The 21,607-nt window shown below is 46.8% G+C and overlaps 1 protein-coding gene across 1 annotated transcript in view; it reads right to left on the bottom strand.

Annotated features, from left to right (window-relative positions):
* Positions 1–13,979, bottom strand: part of LOC146822406 (uncharacterized) — a 129,246-nt gene extending 115,267 nt beyond the window's left edge. Inside the window, exon 1 of the mRNA XM_085613487.1 lies at positions 13,912–13,979. The gene's annotated coding sequence lies outside the window, so the exon portion shown is untranslated. The remainder of the gene's footprint in view (positions 1–13,911) is intronic.
* Between the last annotated feature and the right edge of the window lie 7,628 nt (positions 13,980–21,607).

The raw sequence follows: 21,607 nt of genomic DNA, 5'->3' as shown, positions 1-21,607 counted from the left end.
TTATTGTTGCCCCGAAAACTGCCAGACACAAAAAAAAACTCTGCAGTAGGTGCTTTTAGAAACTCGTGTTACTTCTAAACTCAGTGCCCCCCTGAAGTCAGCGACGGTGCAGCTGCACCGGTCGCACTGCCTTATAGCCGGCGCTTCATACTACTGTGTCTCTACATGCGTTATGTATATTTCCTTGACAATGCATTTGCTCGGTTTCTTTTTTGATTGCACAAAAATGCCAATAAAACTTACGTTTTAAAAAAACACATTATTGTGTTGCAAGTAAAAATATTCAGTTATTTGGCTGGAAGTTCTCTGGTGTCTGCCCGATAGAGGGATGAAGTCTCCAAATTCGGTTGGATTTTCTATTTATGCTGAGTGACACTTCTCCAGCCCTACTAGCCAGCCAGGTTGCCTGATTTATTGGAAAGATCCCAGTTTCCATATACATCATTATGCCTCTCGGGAAGGGAGGCGGGCCTTACAGCTGCATGGTTCTGAGTCATCTGTGGCACCATCAGCCAATCCAGTTTTATTGTACCCCACAGCAGCCTGCATTCTGGCACTTGAAGTTCCACGTGTTTGTATTACAAATATGGTCTTTGGTGTCATAGCATAGGACGAGCTGCTGCCTAAAGACCCAGGGCTGTAGCTAAAGGTTTCACGCATGACACGGACTTCTTGGAGGCTGGCAGAAGGCAGTTTCATCCATCCAGGCCGCATTCCCTTTCCCATTCGGAATGGTTCTTGTTACATGTTGAGCTATCTGTGACCCACTAACTAAATCAAACATTTACTTTCTTGCACTCACAGCTGATGCTGCTAATCGCTCCTCCCCCACCACAATACTACCGTCACCAGATTTTACCCCAGAATAATAGATGCAAATAACAGTTTTTTTCAGGTTCTGGGTAAACTGTAACATTTGTTTTCATCTAATCCAGGAGAAAGTGAGAGGTTAAAGATTGACCAGAGGGAACAAAGTGCAGCCCGTGCTTCCTGGATGTGTTTGACAACTACTGCACGATAAAAGCTTGGGTTACACATTCCACACTCTGGGTCACTGGGTCCTGGCTGGCATCTGGCTTTTCTGAAGGAGAATGAGGTCTGGGACTGGAGACGTGTGGAAGAGAGAACAAGGGCTCTACTGGTGTACTAAACACAGGCTGAAACAGCCTTGCACTGAACTGATGATGCTGTGCGCCTGTAACACAGGCATCTCTGCACGCGAATCAAGAGGGTGTGCAGCCTACAGGCTCAATCATCTTAGTGCGTATCAAAGTCACACACATTCTTCGGGCACTGAAACCACAAGGATGCAAGAAAAGATGATTCCCTGCACGCAGATCCCCCGCTGTCTCGCACTCTCTCGCTGAACTGAGATAATCACTAGAGTATATATAGAACCCAATAACTCCCTCCAAGGAGACCATCCAGGGGTACTGAGCACGTTATCGCCGTGCTCGGAGTTCACCAGGGTGTATAAGACACTTTCTGCATTTGGTCCATTCTAGGTACATGTCACACACAGTCTGCCTGGACCCCCCCCCCCCCCACTGCATTGAGATTACCTACACAGGTCACCAGGGAGCACACAACATATGATCTTATGCACTGCGGCAAATAGGGTGCATATAAAAAGGCCCTCAATGCAACCAGATCACCTTGGTTTATGTAACTTAGTATCTCCCTACATGCAAAACATGGTGTACATAATGCCTCACACGTCCGTGCCACGAGGGTGCCTATAACAGGGCTCTTCTTTGCACGCAGATCACCAAGTTATATATAAAATAGGACTTCCTGCGTTGAAACCACAAGAAACCAGCTCCTGGGCCAGGGGGCGATGAGTAATACAGGCCTGAACCATTAAAGAGTCCCCAAAACAAGGCTGCAGTGTATCTGGCTTCACCCCCACGGATGCTTTCCAACTCGGCTGGTGGTTAGCATTAGATCTAATTTTATAACTGATCACATGAAACTGAAAGAAAGGGCTCCCAGCGGACTGTTTCACTTCTGTTTTTCAATAACCCGCAGACCTGGTGCTGGGCCTCTTCCAAGATCATATTGATGCAGACCCATGACTGCACTGTTTACTCACTACCGACGGGGTCTCCTGGTGATGCTGCCGGCCCTAGAAACAAGCGAATACGACAACATTAATAACACGAAAATAAAAATTAAAAAAAAATGTGGGAGAGCTACGAAGTAAACACATGTTGGAAGTGCAATAAAAGCACAGAAACGCCAGGGGTGGGAGTTTTGAGAAACAGGTCAAAGTTGTTGGTTCCGAGAAACAAACGTTTTTTCTAAGTGCTAAAAAAAGACCAGAATCTGGAGTCCAAAAATGTAAGCACCAACAAAACAAGGAAAGCACGCACGCAAAATAAAAAAGCGCTCGCCAGTTAGCCACTGTTAATTTTTGCATCGCGCTTTCACTTTAACGTGCGATGCAAAAATAAACATGCGGCCTGCTTTTCTTCTGTCGTAAGCGATTTCTTGTCTTTATGGGGCCATGTGTTTTGAAACACATGGCCCCATAAAAATAAGAAACCTTTTACTTCAGCCAGAAAGCGGACGACCCAGTCCATGTGGGCTGGCCGAAAAATGGAAAAGTCTACATCACAAAGTTCTCTTTCCCAATGGCTGACCACCGTTTAGCATTAACGGTGACGCCGGCCAATGGGAAAGTGGGGCGAGGCTTGAAGCCCCTTACAGAATTCCCTCTAAATCATTAAATCTCGCCAGCGAGACTGCGCATGTGCGCAGCCCACGCCAGCCGAGACCTAAAAATGAAACGGACGCGGCCGCTGGAAAAAAATAAAAGAGAGCGGGAAGTGATCGTAGGGACGTGCTCTGTGGTGGGGGAGGGGCAGAGCGAGGCACTTGGGAGAGCGCTGTGCTTTATGAGCCATGACGGCCAAACGAAGGAAAGACAGGTGGCAGCTACGGGTGTGCACGCGCTCGTGAACGCAAGCTTGAGGCCAGGAAAAGCCTCTGGTAACACTTTAAAAATACACTAACTAAATGTCTGGCAGTGCAGCACATGCGCTGGCTCAGGCGAGACCTAAAAACATGACTATACAGTCTTACAACTCCCATGAAGGACAGGGAGTAACAATGGCGACCATAAGGCAATCCTGTAATAGTCCTCGAGTTCAAATAAAGTAAACCACACTGTAGTCCTACTGCTTCGCGTCAGTCAAGCCACATCCCTTTCCCTTTCCTGACTAATGTTGTTCAGGGGGATATATGGGCTTATTGACGCTGTGTTCTTCTGCTTAACAGCATTCTATTATCGCTTACAGAAACAATTTATTTTCGTAGCTTTCATCAAAGCGAGGCAGGCTACCACCCAAATGAGTCTTCCTGATACCGCGCGGGTGTGCTAGGTGGAACTCTTTTGTGCTCCCGATGCTTTATTTATTTATTTCATTTTGAGAGTTTTATATAGCGCTGGCTAGACCCAGAGGTATCAGAGCGCTTTATATAAGGTTCCACAGAAATTACAAAATTACAACAGTAGTAGTAAACGTAAAACGTCATCTGGGATCTGGAGCAGTGTGCTGCCCAGCATAAAGTGCTATAACACCTCACCTAGCACTGTACCAGTCCACAGCAAAGAAACCACACATCACCAACCGAACAGGCATTGAATACCTGAAGCGATCTGCCACATGTCGCTGGCCAACGGAGTATTTTAATTTACTACAGGTCCCAACTAGCCACATACTATAACACCTTCTAATGAGCCGCACAGCAGCTATGTCAGTGATCTTGCGACCACATTTATCTGGGGGGGGGGGGGGGGGGGGGGATTTGAGTAGGTTTTACGCTCTGTGCCTTTTCTCTCACACTCTAACCCTTGCTAGACACCGCTTTGTGGTAAAGTTAAGGGCCCAGGTCCTCTACTGTATAAATTGACATAAAAGTAAATAAATAAATAAATAAAAATGACTACCAGTCTTGTTAGTGTCTTTGGGTCCTGAGCACCAGCGAGGGGCCTGCCTTATTAAAATAGCTACAGGGCGTAATAAATTGTGTGCTCTCACCCGGTTACTCATGCAGTCCCAGCAGGACCATGATGATTCACCTTTTTCCTCAGTGGAGGAATGTCCCCCCAGCAGCTCCTTCCTGCAGAGGCAAACAAGCTCCTTACCCAGGCTATTTTCCAGGCGCTTGCCCCTCTGCAAGAGAGTGCTGCTAAGCTGACGGCCCAGGTTTCCAAGGGCACAGAAATCCTGGGGGCTTGGCCAAGAGTAGCAACCTTGGTCCTCATGCGCAAGGCCTGCAAGCGTGATGTGGGACTCCTGGAGGGGTTCAAGCAGTTGGCCTAAGTCTTCCAAAAGAGTGTGCACATGCTGAAGCATGCACCCTACCGGGAGGAGGACACACCGGCTTAATGTGCGAAAACATCACAATGGACTTTGACCCAGAGAAAGGGTTCACCGATCAGGAGGAGAGCGATTTAGATGACGAGTTTTCATCAGATAAGGCCCAGGACTCAGGTAGATTCTGCCACCTGAATTAAGCCGCCTCAGATCCATATGAGGGGGATGCTGCCCCTAGTGACATGTTTGACCCTGAGGGCATATATCAACCTCGCTCCGTGGAGTGGGTCCCAGACAAAAAAAGTGGCAAGTAAGATCTGCCAGCTTCTCAACAAGGAAATGCAAGCTCGTCTCCGAGCGGAGTGTCCCAGACCATCCCCGGAGGACAGGGTCACAGCTACCCCCGATATCGACCCTAAGCTGTGTACCTTCTTTGCAAAGTACATGAAGGACCCCAAGAATGGGACTGAGTGCGCCTAGAGTGCATGTCAGGATAAACTCCTTGACGTGGTAGGACCCTTAATGAAGATTATCGAGCTGGCAGAGCAGGCTAAGCAGACAGATAGACCCCTTCCCACAGATGACATTGCGGGTTGGGATCAGAAGGGGGCCTGCCTCCCTGGCAAGCCACCATTCTCTTCTCAAAAAATTTAGACCCCAGGCTGGGGGAGCTCTCTTCATCGGAGACTGGCCGGTAGGGCAGGAAAACATGTTCGGTGAGCCTTTGGTCAAGGAGTTGAGGAAGTTTAAGGCCGACTTGATTACTGCAATGCTCTTCTAGCATCCGCAAACCAATCTCTTCTGAGTCGACTACAGATAGTCCAGAATGTTGCAGCACGCCTGGTTCTCAAAATGCCGCCTCGTAACTCCTCCAGACCATTGCTGAAACAGCTTCACTGGCTTTCTATTCGCCAGAGAATTAAATTTTAACTTTGCTGCCTCGCCCATAAAGAACTTTATGGTATGGGTCCTAGCTATTTGGCAGACAAGTTTAAATTTTACTGTCTGAGCAGGCTGCTTGGATCCGAAGGCAAGGGGCTGCTTGTAGTCCCCCGCTACAGGAAAGTAGGAACAGGTGGCAGAACTTTTGAACACCTTGCCCTGAAATACTGGAACACTCTGCCGGAGGTCCTGCGCAAATGCCCCAGTCTTCTTCGATTCAGGAAACTCCCTAAGACTGACTTATTTCGGGACTGATTTGTGCTTGTCCTATACTCTGTCTTTCTTACAGTGCAGAGATACCCCTTCGGGGGTGCTTCCGGCGCTTTATAAATTTCATACATACATTTCTCTCGCCCTTTTCAGGACCTGACAAAGCCCAGTCATCCATGAGGAAGATATTCCTGAGTAGTTTTTTTGGAGGGGCCGGAAAAGGCAGGGGTCGCTCCTCCACCCGCCAGGCCTATCACGGCCCTAACAGAGCACAGGCCAAGAGGAACAACGGATGGCACAGCGGCCGTCAGAAGGCATTCTACCCCAACTGCGGTGATGTAAGAGGAAGGAGCAACCTACAACAGCGACAATTACAACAGTAAGCCCTATCTTTTCATTACCTCTACGTTGGGGAGGGGGGAAGGGGGGGTGGGCGGAGACTGCATTTGTTCAAGCACAAGTGAGCGGAAGTCATGGCAGACCAGTAGGTGCAGGAGACTGTGCAAAGGTACCACTAGATTTTTCACGGACCTCCTGTCCAGGCAGTAAAACCCTGCCCACTGCATTTTTCCACACAGGACGTGTTTCTTATTGACCAATAAGTACAAGACCTTCTGGCCAAGGGCGCGGTATGCACATTCACTCTTCACCCCAGAGGCTTCCTCGGCAATCTGTTTCTGGTGGAGAAAAAAGACAAAGGCTTCCCTCCCGTGATCAACCTCAGATCCTACAACGAATGGCTAGTTTACCGCCATTTTAAGAAGGAGGGGATCCATCTCCTCAGGGACCTTCTACTCCAGGACGATTGTTAGCGCACCTAGACCTCAAAGACGCATACCTGACGGTCCCCATTTTTCCTCCAAACTGTAGGTTTCTCCAATTTCAATGGAGAGGGCAAATCTTCGAATTTTGGACTCTCCTGTTCAGTCGGTCATCAGCAACATGGTGCTTTACAAAGCTTCTGAAACCTGTGGTGGAACAGCTTTGGACTCTGGGCATCAGGTTAATAACAATCTTGACAATATTCTCCTGATGCATCAATCACATGATCTTCTGGTGTCTCACCGGGACACCACCATAACGTTGCTTCAGAACTTTGGGGTTTGTCTTCAGCCAACAGAAGACGGATTTAGTTCCAGAGCAAACCATGACTTTTTTGGGCTTTCGCATTGACTCCATAGTGGCGACCCTGAGCTTGCCAGACCAGAAGATAGCCAAGCTCATAAGGAACTGAAGAGGTTTCTCAGAAAGGACAGAACCTCCCTGGGGCAGCTAGCCAGAATTGTTGGAATGTTATCTTTCTCAATACAAGCCATTTTCCCGGGGCCACTGCATTACAGAGCCCTGCAAAGACTGAAGGCAGCCCATCTTCGGAGGGGTCTTAAGTATTCACAGCTTCTGTCTCAGATGTCGGAGGCCAAGACGGAGATACAGTGGAGGGTAGATCACATGGAGGCATGGAACAGGTGGGCGATTTTCGGTTCCTGTGCGGACGTAGTGATAGAATGGGACACCAGTCACTTCGGCTGGGGGACAAATGTGGCTCAATCTCCATGGGAGGCTGATAGAGGAAGAATTGAGCCTTCACATCAATTGTCTCAAGTTACTAGCAGGATTGTTTGCTATTCGGTTCCTCACGAGGGACAGAGCATTGTGCTGCATACTCCTGAGAATGGACAACACTGCAGCTGTCTAATATATCAACCAACTGGGCAGGACCCACTCACGAGCTCTGGCTGAGCCAGCCAAGGACTTCTGGCACTACTGCTTCCAAAAGCAAATTTCAGTGACAGCGGAATACCTTCTGGGAGCGCTGAACTCGGTGGAGGACAGGAACTCCAGGTACCTTAAGGATGCCAGCGATCAGAGGCTCAACCTGAGGGTCTTTCAGGATCTGATAATGTGACGGGATCTTTACCCCAGAGGGTAGTACCTTCACTATTTCCGGGAGAACAAAGATGAGTACGAGGTCGGTATCTTAACCAGCTTTTCCAGAGACCCCCAAGTTGTGTGTGGTCAGGTGCCTGAAGGCATATGATGACATGGAAATTGAGGTTCGACTTCCGGGGGAATGGCAACTGTTGATTGCCATTAAAAAAAAACATTCAAGGTGGTGTCCTCTCCGACCATTGCCAGGTGGGTAGGATGGGTCATGACAGAGCCCGGAATCGATTCAACTGCTTTTGGGGTTTAATCGACTAGGGGGACAATGGCTTCCAAGGTTGTCCAGGTAGGTGGCAGGATTGAGGATATCATAAATGCGACGGATTGGTACTTGGGCCGCACTTTCAAAAGGATCTATTTTAAACCAATCTATTCTGCGTTCGCTTTATTGGGAAGTAAGCTTTAAACATGCATGATCCTTGCCTCTGGTCCATACATAGATTGCAAAGTTTCCAAGGTACCATGAAGGAAATTTTCAATTCTATCAAGGGCGCGGAGGAGAGGATAACCCTCCCGCCCCCCTAGCATGTTATCTCTATGCTATCCAGCCCTGGAGGACTTACAGGGATACTCCCTGTGGTTCATAGGAGTTGTAGAACTTTGAACATGCTGTTTAATAAAAGTGAAGAAATTAATGCATAATTCTCGCCTCTGCGTCCTTAAAAAAATAGATTTTTTTCTTCAAGCTTACTAGGACATTTTTCATTTACCTTCAGTTAACTTGAAGTGTAACTAATAAATGACTAGGGGCATAGTTTTAATAAAAGTAAGAAATGGCAAGCTAGCCAAGCCTGACATGCGGCAATTTGGGCTCTCACTGTTGTACACCATTAAGTTAGAAAATTATAGCACCTGTTAATTAGTCACCTGGCAAAAGATTAGTTTCTTGTGAATGCTTAGTAAATAGACATATTTATTCAAACATTTGTAGGGACGTGCATGCAGGGTTGTTATACACTTCACAAGAGAGGATGAGGTGTACTGGCTTCTGAGCTAACTATGAAACCTGTATACACGCTTTTCTAATCATAGCTTCTACAATCAGCTACACCATGTGATCTCCAGCAGCTCATTGTGTCTCACCTGCGTGGGGTCGTGTACTAACTAGGATGTTTAGAAATATAAAAGAAAGTCTTTGGTCGGCACCAAACCGAGTGGGCAGGTTTATTTGTGACAACCTGAGTACCCACACTATCTCAGCCTAAGACCTGTCCCCCACATCCATGCTGTGCATCATTGCTCCCCCAGAGGTAAGCTCTGTACACCAACATGATATCATGTTTCAAATTCCAACTTCTAAAATACCCCTACTGCCGCTCCATGCCACAGTCGGCCCTTTCTTGGATAGTGGCTTGAGCTGAAACAAATTTCCGCAGCGGATGAATAAAATAAGTTAGCACAAGGGATGTAGAGGCGAAATCTAAAAATGGACTGGATGTTACGTGGTGGAATGAAGTTCTCTGACCAGATTCTGACTGAGGAACGGACACGCGATCCCAATGAGCGATGACCCAGGGATACGATAAATTGAATGATCGCCCCTAGATGCAATAAGGAAACGGGAGATATTGGTTCTAAACCCAGAGGGACTATATGCGGTTCCAGATAAAAAAGAGACCGAGACTGAATCCGGCCTTTAATACGACTGATGAAAGAATACGAGGAATAAAGAATAATCTGTCTGTGCTCCATGTGGCAAGTAACTAGTTTCTATTGCAAGATTTCAGCTTCCCTTGAAGTACTCCAGATGCACTCCCTATGAGAGGGGACATTCTCACCGCAGTACTGTAACATTGGTGAAATTGGCACCATATTTGAATGTATACATTAAGGAGAAAATATCTTGTGTCCTGAAGAAGGTGGTCTTATGTGGAGTTTCGCCACCGAAACGCGTCGACGCCTGTGTTTTTGTGTTAGTTAAATTTGGTTTAGTTAGCGATAGACAGACTTGTGTCCGACACTGTTTTCTACACATCCAAATTAACATATGTATGACACATTGTTTGTCCATTAGTGTTCTCCTTTCTGGATATGTAACTAATGTAATTGGAAAAATATTGTGCGGTTTTAATTATTTTAACTGTGGATGATTTATGTTTTTTATGAATTTGCATTGATTATTAAAATACAGATATATTTGCCACAAATTGGTCTCATGATAAGTGCTTTAAACATATTTAGTGTGAGGTGGGGTTGAATAAATGTGGATGTGATTATGTGGGATGATAGAAATAATAACTTTTGATTAGTATCCAAAAGGTACATATATTTTTATACTTGGAATGAAGAAGTGCCTACTCTTGTGGTATATACACCAAAATGCAATATAATGGTAAACATATAGCCTTTGCAGTAAGTAGCAGTATGCAGCAGTCTTGGGTCTACTAATCTGAATTGGAATTGTATAATTAGGTGTTGAAGTTCTTTGGTTTAATAAACTGTGATATCCTGAGCAACGTATACGTTTCCTGTGCCTCTGTTTACAGATATGACAGTATATCAGCACTTTGCAACAGACTTAATAGAAGGAATAAGCACAAAGGGCATACGCTCATGACAGGTACTCAGCGTAGTATTCATTCACACATTTGAGACTGTTTACGGTAAGGTCGCTAGATTTGCAACTGTCCGTCTCCCTCGTAGCCTCCGAGAACCCCAAAGACAGCTTTACCACTGCACCACCCCGCCAGATCCCCGAATCACCCCCTGCCCCTCCCCACCTCCTGAGGACCCTATACACAGCTTGACCACTGAACCGCCCCCGACTGCTTCCTCGACCACTACCTGCTCCTCCCCATCATGAGGACCCAATACACAGCTTTACCCCTGCAACATATATGCCCACTCCCCGATCTTCCTATGCTCCTCTCCACCCCAAGCACCTCATACAGAGCTTTACCTCTGCACCACCTTCGCCCACTCCCTGAACTTCCTATGCTCCTCTTCACCCCTAAGCACCTCATACACAGCTTTACCTCTGCACCACCTACGCCCACTCCCTGATCTTCCTATGCTCCTCTCCACCCCCAAGCACTCCATACAGAGCTTTACCTCTTCACCACCTACGCCCACTCCCCAATCTTCCTATGCTCCTCTCCACCCCCAAGCACTCCATACAGAGCTTTACCTCTGCACCACCTACACCCACTCCCCAATCTTCCTATGCTCCTCTCCACCCCCAAGCACCTCATACACAGCTTTACCTCTGCACCACCTACGCCCACTCCCTGATCTTCCTAAGCTCCTCTCCACCCCCAAGCACCTCATACACAGCTTTACCTCTGCACCACCTACGCCCACTCCCTGATCTTCCTCTGCTCCTCTCCACCACCTAAGCACCACATACACAGCTTTACCTCTGCACCACCTATGCCCACTGACCGATCTTCCTAAGCTCCTCTCCACCCCAAAAACAGCTTTACCTCTGCACCACCTACACCCACCCCCCGAGTCAGAGGACAGTGTTAGCACCCTCAGTGGCACTAGGGCGGCCGGGTGCAGAGTGTTGAGGCCCAATGTTATCCTATGGAGGATAGGGGGCTTCGGTTAGTGGCTGCTGGTAAGCAGGCCACGGGGTTGTGGGAGCCAAGCTCCTAGGGTTTAGGTCAGGGCAAATGGGGAACCAAGTAGGCACAAAAAGTGCACCCTCAGTGGCACTGGGGCGGCCGGGTGCAGAGTGCTGTTTTGGCGTTGGGTGCCCTGTTTTCAATGGGGATTTTTGGTTTTGGTTTACAGCTGTAGGCTCGGTCCAGGAAGACTTCCGGGAGGAACCAAAAGCTGGGCAGGTAAGTTGGAGGGCTCGGGGACGTAGGTGCACCTCGGGTTCTTTTCTCCAGGGCGCAGGATGCAGGGGTGTATTTTGAGGTCGGATTTCACCTTACCGGATACTCGCGGTTGGGGTGGGGGGTCTCTGTGCAGAGGCTGCAGACGACGTCGCGGAGTCCTGGAGGGGTCAACCCAGGGTGGACTCGGACTCTGGAGCACCGGGGGGCCACTCGAACTCTGGCCTTAGGAGGCGGGTGCAGTGGTAGTTTCAGGTGTCGTGTTTCTTTCTCCTCAGCAGGCTCAGAGTCTGTTTTCGGAGTTTCTTTTGAACAGGGCTGCTGTTCACAGGAGATCTGGTCTTTGTTGAAGGCAGTCAGTCCTCCCAGGGGTTCTGGAGGTCGCTAGCCGCAGGACAAGACACTTTTTGGCGCTGGATCTCTGGAAACTGCAGACAGGCCAGTAGGGCTGGGGCCAAGTCAGTTGTTCTCTGCAGTCTGGTCTGCTTGGCGTCTTCTTTGGTCCTTTCCCTTCTTAGGTTGCGCAAATCTGCCTTCTTGGTTCTGGGCTGCTTCCTAAATACTGAATTTAGGGGGCGTTTTAGGGGTCTTGAGGTCAGTAGCCAATGGGCTACTGAACTCTGGGTGGCTGATCTATGCCAGGGCAGTGGGTTGTAGGCATGGCACACAGGGATGTGTGCTGTGTCGACTCTTTACTTTGTTCTGCACCAAAACATGCAGCCTGCAAAGGCAGCATCTGTGTGTAAAGGTACAGGGCCTCCAAGGGTGGCACAATGAGTGCTGCAGCCCTTAAATGTCTTCACTGGTCACAGTGCCCTGGGTACCTATGGTACCATTTACCAGGGGCTGACCTGTGGCCAGAGATGCCAATTGGGCTAGTTTTGGGGAAAGGACACAAGCCCTGGGAACCTGATTGGCAGGGATCCAGGGCACACCAAGAAAAAGTGCATCAGTAGTCTGGCAAAAAGTGTGTTGGGGGTGGGGGGGTACTGCAAAAGAAACCCACTTTCCTACACCCAGTCCTGCCTGATCCCCTATCACCTCCTGCCCCTCCCCACCTCAGACACAGCTTTACCTCTGCACCGCCCCCCTGCTCCCCACATCACCCTCTGCCCCTCTCCACTCTGAGCTCACACACAGCTTTACCTCTGCACCGCCCCCACATGTCCCTTGACTGTATCATTTCTATTTAAAGCCTTGAAGATAACCATTGACTCTCTACAAAATGGGTCTAGTCCAAGGTTCACTAGTGCACGTGAAATGCCATTTATTTATTTATTTTGAGAGTTTTATATAGCGCCGGCTAGACCCGGTGGTATCAGAGCGCTTTACATAAGGTTCCACAGAAATTACAAAATTACATCAATAGTAGTAAACGTAAAACGTCATCTGGAGCGGTGTGCTGCCCAGCATAAAGTGCTATAACACCTCACCCAGCACTGTACCAGTCCACAGCAAAGAAACCACACATCACCAACCGAACAGGCATTGAATAACTGAAGAGATCTGCCACATGTCGCTGGCCAACGGAGTATTTTAAATTTACTGCTGGTCCCAACTAGCCACATACTATGACTGTTTCTTGACATCTCATAATGACAATCAGATATGGGATCATATTAATAAAGTCCATCCAGTAGATCTCTCCACCATGTTTGCTCAGCACCATTAACTTCAAACATAATATTCCAGAACGGACAACGCAGTGCACTACCCAGCGAAGTGAACTATGAAGATAAACACCACAAAGGGACTTACAAAGCTGCTCAAAGCTTCCAGCTTACTGAAACCCATAACCTGTGTGACTATCTTTTACATTTCTTCATCCATCACACTGCTAAACGCTACGTTCACTAACATGATAACCGCACCTCAGTGATCATCAAGCTTAACATGGATTGTAAACACTTTACCACATATGATCAGAACAAAGACAACATCCTTCAACCAACACACCCTACACGATGTAGCCTGTTAAGCATTTAGGAGAGTGCTTCAGCGCCCGGGTAGAAAGCGCTATATATTACAATGCAATACATAGATAACTATCTTACCCCACTTCTCCATGAAATGCAAAATACCACACCAAAGTCTATGATAATTCCGCTTCTAGACTCTGTTAAACTCCCCAAATGGCCGTTCAGTGGAGACGAATCGGTAAAGGTCATTCCTTCAAGAGAATTTCCTCACGATTTTATAGGCAGTTGTAAATACCCTGCTTGCATCCCTGCCCGTGTTCCTCCCTAGTTGGAATAACTTCCTGCCCAGGCACTCCCTCGACAGTTTGTTACTTGAACCCAAAAAATGCGCTTCTTGGTATTACTCCTTTAGCAGACTTTTTTCAACATATAATTACCAAAACTAAAGCAGCGCCTTTTTTTTTTTTTGTGCATCTTTTAAATAGCGCGAACTGGACCCGAAGGTGTTGGAGCGCTTTACATGAGCACCGTATTTACATTACACATTCAGGCTCGGGGAGATTAAGTGATTTTGCCCAGAATCACAGGATGTGGACGCGACCTCGAGGCTCGAACCCTGGTTTCCTGCACCAAAATCGGCAATTTAAGCCGACTGATAACAAACCCAACCAACCAACAACCTCCCGAAGGCGGAAGTGGTGATAAAAGCATGCAGCTATACGATTGGTAGATAGAAATATTTTCATAATCATTGTCATATAAAACATACACAGTGATAACGGGGGCACTTACCCCTGCAGCAGAAACACCCCGAGGTCAGGCGGAAGCTGTCCAGGAAGCAGAGTTCACCCCCTTCCACTGCGCTTGCGCAGAACCCTAAACTTCCGCCTCGAGCACAATTAGGAACTGCGCATGCGCGGCTCCTAACTTCCCGTCCGATTCATGCGACGTCATTAAGTGGTGTCCCGTTCACAACTAGGGACCAGAGCACAGCGCGTGCGCAGTGATTAATCTTCCGGTCTTATCTACAACACTAATCTCGGCTCAACGCATGCGCAGGTTCAAACTTCCCCTATTCACATTCCCAGCTCAGGTCCACACTCACTTCCTGTTCCCAGATTGCGCTATGTCCCGCACAAATGGCCAACATTGTCCCCATTTGTGCGGGATATAACTCTCTTGGCGGGGTGCACAAATGTGGCCTTTATTTACCCAATTGGCGCCGCCGTCACTGAAACGAGCCGTCAATCATTGCCAGCTGAGAAGCGATACCTATGCGGGCCCTGCTTCACGCTGCTGCCCCGCCCCCAGATTGGCAGTTATTCATTTCTATTGTTATGATTGGCCCAGCCGAGGTGTGGGCGGAACGTTGAGGCTCACCAACTCGCGCGGGCTCGAGAGGAAGGCGGAGCTTCCTGCTTGGCTGCTTCCGGGTATTCCTGCTGGAGCGCAGTGGGTGAAGCGCAGCCCTGCCGAAAACCACGCATTGTGCGATAGACTAACGCATTTCAGTGTGGTTGTCCGCATCACCACAGAAATGCAAAGTCACGCATAATGGGCAGAACGCCTGTCTCTGCTGTCAAGCTGTGAAAGCGCTGATATGAGTAAACTAAAGCTGGTGTGGCAGCACACTATTCTCTGCAGGCTTGGGGGCTGACTGAGCTAATAGCTGAAAACTTGCTGGCTGCTACAATGAATGAATGAAGGAATCAAGATTCCCGCTGTGGAACAGCATTTAGTTCTGACTGACGTCACCAGGCAGCCGACTCAGGTTCGACACAGGGACACTGACTTTCTTTAGTTCCGCGGGATGTGACGTCATATCCTCCTCCTGCAGCCACAGTTAAATGTTTGGTAGGCTGCCTGGCTAGGTTGCGTGACAGCACTGCTCGCACGACGCTCCGTGGCGGTAAATTAAAATCAATGATGACCCAATCCCCCACGGCCACTCAGGAGACGGGCCGTCGACCCATAAACCAAAATTCCGTGCTCTCCTCTCAAGTAAGTGTGAGAACAACTGAGTGTCAAATAGTCTTTTTAATGCTTGCAGAGTAAATGGAGTGTATTAAACAGCACATCCACTGCACGTTCTTACATCTTGTCAGTTTATGGATGCAAGAAACTACTTATTGTAGTTTCCAGAGTGCATTTTAAACTGCTTGCACTGAGAGAAAGAGCTGTTGTTATTTGTTGAAATTATATTGTCGAATGGGGTCAGTCTGCTGCTCCATATGTGCAGATGCCTGTTTGCCACTTGCTGCACTCTGCAACTGCTCATACTTCACGCTGGTTTCCGTCTTCCGGGTGGAGCTTTTGGTGCTGCGCGTTAAAATAAAATAGCATTAGTAATAAAAATGCAAATCATAGAGCCTTTTTCTGTGTAAGGGCTGTTAGAGTCAATTTTGTAAAGTTGTGCCAACTCACCTGCTGCCTTCCATGCCGGTAGCACTGCGCCACGGTTCTCTCAAAAGGCAAAGGCCTGCTGGCGAGGCTTGCAGTCCCGGTCTCAACTCAGTACGGCTGCAGGAGCACGACTGCCTGCACCACCCCTCTGAAGAGCTTAGGTCAGAGTGGTGAACCTGCTATACTTACAAAAGACATCTGAAAACTGTATGTAGCACTGAACAGGCACGGCTCGAGCACGTGACAGCAAGGAGTCTACTACTGTTGCAGCTTAGAGGCATTACAGCTGAGGTCTGTGTTGTTCATGTTGGGGCCTCACATCCTTCTGTTGTGGGTCGGGTCCCACGTGGGACAGAGAGGCCTGGAGGACACACTGAAGCTCTGCAGCCTGACTTGACTGATTGATTGCCGGCAGAAAGGAGGATCCAGGGGGCCCAGTGTGGGTGAAGGCTGCTATGGCATCTGTGTTTTAGTAGTTCGGCTAACGTGCTATGGCTGCTATTAATAAATAACATGAATGCTTCAATCATTCTGAGCTGCCTGTGCCCCCTTGCCTGTAGTGTACTAGTCTGAAAACTGTGCAGTCATGCAGCCTGTCTGCTCTGACCAGTTTTCAGCTGCCTGCCTTTAGCGCGCTTTAGTTCAGTGACTTCTTTGTTTCTTTTTGCTGAGTTGGGTGTAATTTCTGATATTATTTATATGTTTACCTCCTGTAAATTGCTTGATGTTATTGTGAGAAAGTGTCACTCATAAAAATGTCACTCCTAATTACACTGAAATTATGAAAATGTCACACATAGCAATCTGAAGCCTTGGCAACTATGCTAGATACGGGTCAGGACTCCTTTTCTTGTGACACTCGGCACCTTTCCCCCCCTACAGACCTCCGAAGAAGCCCTATAAACATCGCTTCTTATGATCTGGCAGAGCACAGGAGCATTTTCGTTTGTAATGCGCTTTGCTGTATACCAGGAGAACTCTTGTCTCTCAGTTCCGTATTTGAGTAGGTCACCCGGTCTGGGGTATGACTGCTTTCGAGGACTTGCTGACCTGCTTATATCATTATTAAACACAGGGCTGCACTACCCGTGCCAGAATGCTCTGGGGGGAAAAACAGGACTGGAGATTGGCTTATAGCTAATGTCCCCAATTTCTATGTTCAGTAATTTTTACAGATAAATACTGAAAGAAAACAATATGTTCCCAATTTGTATTGATTTGTAAAAATGTAAAGAAGAGTTACTATTATATGCATATATATGTGTTTGTGTATACGTAAATGTATATTAACAGAGGGAGTTGAAAAAATATTTCTGAAGCTTATTAGCTGCAGATACGCAGTGCATTCACCCTGGGCGCTGATGTTTTCAGACAGAATTGTTGCCGTATTTAAAGATAAATATAGCACCAAACATTACATCCAATGGTGAGTGTACGTCTGTCCAATAAATGTGGAAATAGAGGAGCTAGTAGCGACCTCAGATGTTCACAACAAATAAAAAACATATGGATACAGATAAAGTGGACCCACAATAAACATGTATGCATGAAGCTGGCATTATCACAAAATAAATAGCACAAAAGTGGAATGTCCTAATGCATGAGACATTACAGCTGGTGTTGTTTGTAGGTGCAAGAGGTCAGCCGTGGAATGCGAGGATTTTTAAGTGCATTTTTGAGGTTATTGCACATCTCTTCAGAGTGGTAGTTTATTTCCCCGCCATTTAACAGAGATCTTGAGGTTCTCAACAGAAATGGGTGCTCGCAATGGATACCAGCAAAGCCCCAAACAGGACGAGACATGTCGGTGATTTTTGAACGTCTTTGAGGGACTTTTTGCTGCTAATCTTGAAACTTTAGACTTTGTGCTACCAACCTCCTTTCGAAGGCGTCTTGTTCTCTAGATTCTGACACGGGCTGCTGCTTTTTTCAGTGGTCTCTCATTTTTCCCGACCTCTCTCTCCTGTCCACGCACTTACTCTCATGTTTCACTTTCGGCACATGCCTGCTGCGTCGCTTCTTTCACACCCCAAACAGCAGGTGAGGGCACCAGCCACTCCCTGTCTCAAAGTTCACCCCAAGGAGAGACACAAAAGTAGATGGGAGAGAGAGAGAGAGGGCGGCAAGTGAGGAAGAAAGGGGACTGTGACCACAGAGACATTCTTCAAACTGTTTCAGCAATTGCAACTGGCAGTATTGGTGACTGAAAGAGTCTGCATGTATAGCTAACGCTGCAAACCGAATCGCTTCTAGGCACTGCCTGAATCTGGCAGATCAAGGAACTGGGACCCAGGGCGGTGAGGTGACATGGGCGTCAACTAGGGGTCGTGCTCCGGCCACACCTGTCCTGATGCAAGCTGAGGTCATCAGTGCCAAGACGTCTGTTCCCCTAAGGTATCTAACCAGCCTCACTGTAGCAGCTGATCTTATGGTCAATGCCCCACAGGTTTTAATTGATTGCTGTTGAGGTAGGGTAAAGCAGAGTGCGAGTATTGTGATGGATTGCCTTGGCTAGAGATGTGTTGAAACACATTGTGAGACAAATGTTTTTTTTTTTTTAATGTATTGTGATGAGTCAAGAAACAATTTAGCATTTTTATCAGGTTCTTTATTAATATATTTTTTAATAGTTTAGGATGAAAAGACAAAACGTTATAGTCTATATGTGAAGCAGGCAGCGTTATTTGTGTAGGCAAAAGTAGAAGCTCAGAATGTTTGTCCCTTAATCTATAGATACATTCGGTACAGAAATACGTTATAGTGTTAGATACACTTTGAGGTAAGTGTTGCTGTCTTTTAATGGTTGACTCTGATAGCGTCTCCTTCCTTGTTTGTGGGGTTCCAGTGGAGGAGGTGCGCTGGCAGTCAGCATGCTCTAAGGTGGGCGCCAACTGTGAAGGCATCCTGCCCTTGGGGGTGGCATTTTGGGCTTATGTGCTGGTGTTTAAGGTGTGAAGGTAATAATCGTTTGGTACATCAACCGCTCTCTTTTCTACTTATTGATATCTGTCCACTTGGATAACATAGCTTTAAAACATTGCCAAAGCCAATAGTTCTGGCTAAACACTTATAAGTTCCCAAAGACAAGACCTATTGGCTATGCCAATGCTTGTTTTATTTTGTTACGTTAGTAAACTTAGGTGAAGCCTTGAGAATATTCCTGTCATCTTTACATTAATGGTTTTCAGGAGGAGGCATGGGGAAGCAGCTAAATATGAGTAATTCTTAGAACCGTCCGCTAAAGTAAAAATGTCATCACTACATGCAAGTCAGCTGCACCCTTGAGAGGCGCTGCCAGCACTTCCTGCGAGCGAGGCACTTCCAGGCACTTGGCTCCTTCAAGGAGCCGTGTCTGAGGAGGCAGCAGACCTGTGTTCTCACCGCCTCACGCGCTGCACTTTCTATAGAGCTTAAACTTTAAAGCGGGTCCTCTTGTCGGCCAGGCGCTCTTGCCATCGCGAACCTTCCACCGATAGTCCTTTGTACTGAGGGAATACCTTGGAGGGCCGCAGCTTGCACGGAGTGTCATGTGTTCTTTTTAAAAGGGCACAATATTAATCTCAGGTTTGGCATTTTTCACTAAACTTTCATCAGCAATTGACTGTTTTCCACCTGTGATTCTCCAAATTCTAATTTCAACCCTAGGGCTTTTAAGGACTGTGAAATGCTGGTCTATCCTTCCTATTTAAGGAAAAACCCGGACTTTAAGCACCGCTCATACGAAAAAGCTCAAATGTGACACCCCTTGCCAGCACCCTGCTCCACACACAAGACACATTCCTTCCTTTTCATCCTGTGTGTTGGTGCGTGTGTCCTGTTAAAGAGTGTGTCCTGTTTGGGGTGACTGTGGGACAGGATCTAGGCCCCTTTTATCAGTGATCTGAAGTTAGACCCCAGAAAGCAGCAGATGTAAATGCTTCTGGAGAGCGACAGAGCACAAAGATGGATTTAGCTGATGTAAAGACGGGGAGCAAGTAGCCCTCTAGGCGCTATATTAGGAGTAGAAATGTGTAAACTGGGGGCAGATTGAGTCTCTTCTGCACAGAATGCTTCTCCCAAGGGTGTTTTTGTTAGAGAGGTGAATTATGTACAAATTAACAGCTACAGGGCAGCCTTCGGACATTGGAAGCACTTAAAATATATGGAGGCTTTAAATTCTACTATTTCTGACAAGAACCGGTTGTGCTTCCCATACCGACCCCCACATTCCAATCCCATGGTATGTTTTTGTCATATTTAACAACAAGAAAAAGGTCCCTCCTGTGTCCCCTGTGTCTATTATTGCCTTCAATCTTTTCCCATATACACCATATTCATCAGCGCTCTTACTTACTCCCAACCATGCTATGAGACCTGTTAAGTGCAAAGATGTCTATCCTTTTATTAAAAACACTAACTTTGTTCTCCAATAAAATGCCATAAAAGCAATATCAAAAATTCATTACATAAAAATATCATCACAAAGGGGCTTGTGGAGCAGCATAACATATAACATATAAACAGATCACTCATATCTTCTTACTGTATTACTTCAATCTTGTCCTTTAACACTGCTTTGCAGCGTTATCTCGGTGAAACGTCATTATTTTCATACAACACTCAAATGAATATTCTTCTCCCAAAGCAACACATATAGGTCGCCCCTAAAGACTTACATAAACACAATTTGCAGTTTACCACTAATATTCCTAAAAAACAGAAACAATAAACAAGTTATGTTTTTGTCATATGTCTAGTGAGATCTGGAAGAGTCGGCCCCCCCATCCCATCCTGCAGGAGCCCCATCATTTTGTGTTACGTCACTGGAGGTATACCGTGATATCTGCATGCAATAAGACGACACAACAAGTTATCTTTCTCCTTTCTTCATTTTTCCTACCTTTCCTCCACGTCTTGTTGTCACTTAGCGCCCCAAGGCAGATTTAGGACTTATGCACGCTATACTAGGACACCTTATGACGTAGCATCACATTGTCCATTCTCCCCAGTAACTTTAAATTGTTTGCTTTCTCTCAACCTGCGTCGATCTTTTCCCAGCGCATTTTCACACGGCCGCATAGTCATATAAGCGCTATACAAGGGCGTGGTATGCTCTGTAGTGGGAGAAATTTCAACATTAAAGCACATTCTGAGTGTAGTGATGGTAAATGATTTTAAACACAACATGACCTCTTCAAAGTGGCAGATGCTGGCATGCAGGTCTCAGTACAGAACAAGCATTTGCAATGCAATAGGTCACGCATTTGCGAGAGTTCTTTTTTTTGTTGCTATTGGCATTGTAAATGACAATTTCCTTTATTTATATGTTTTGAAAACCTGCAAGCAGTGCATAAACATGCACCTTGTAGTTGTTGTTTACAAAAAGCAAGGCTGGCAGTAACTGCGCCTCTTTTACTGCCCCCTTGCTTCTCTTAAGCAACAACTATATGTAGTGCGTGTTTACGCATTGCTTGCAGGTTTTCGAAACACATAAATAAAAGGCATTGTCATTTACAATACCAATAGCTCAAACACTAGCAAATGCGAGACCTATTGCATTGCAAATGCTTGTTCACTATTGCAACGACTATCTCTCCCATAGGTTATCATTGGAGCTGGCTTGTAACAAGTGTAACCTTCAATTGGGAAGAGATGGAGATATGGGTGTTGTGTTCCCTCCGAATTTAAAAGTACATCTTTCTGTGAAGTTGGTTTTGAAAGTGTGTGTTTTTAAAATGCCACTTTTAGAAAGTGGGCATTTTCTTGCTTTATCATTGTGTGCCTCTGCTTGCCTGTGGAATCAACATCTGGTTTAGACTGACAGTTGGGCTGTTTGTGCATTCACTCTAGACAGTCACACAAAGGGAGCGGAGGTGTGCCCTGCATATCACCAGGCTGATGGGTCTTTCGGAGCTAGAGTGGTGGGAGGAGTTGTCACTGACACCTGAATAGGGCTGTGCATGTCCTCACACACAGCTGTCTCCAACCCCTGTAGTGTGTCTGGAGCCAGGCCAGGGCAAGGCAGGATCTTGTGCACCACAAAGACTATCCTTTGAAGTTTGCCTACTTCAAAGGTAGAAAGAGGTGTAAGTATTGACCTGTGACC

The sequence above is a fragment of the Triturus cristatus genome, chromosome 6, assembly GCF_964204655.1.
Source record: "Triturus cristatus chromosome 6, aTriCri1.1, whole genome shotgun sequence".
NCBI classification, from domain to species: Eukaryota; Metazoa; Chordata; class Amphibia; order Caudata; family Salamandridae; genus Triturus; species Triturus cristatus.
Note: the sequence above shows the minus strand (reverse complement) of the source record. Positions and strands in the feature narration are given on the sequence as shown.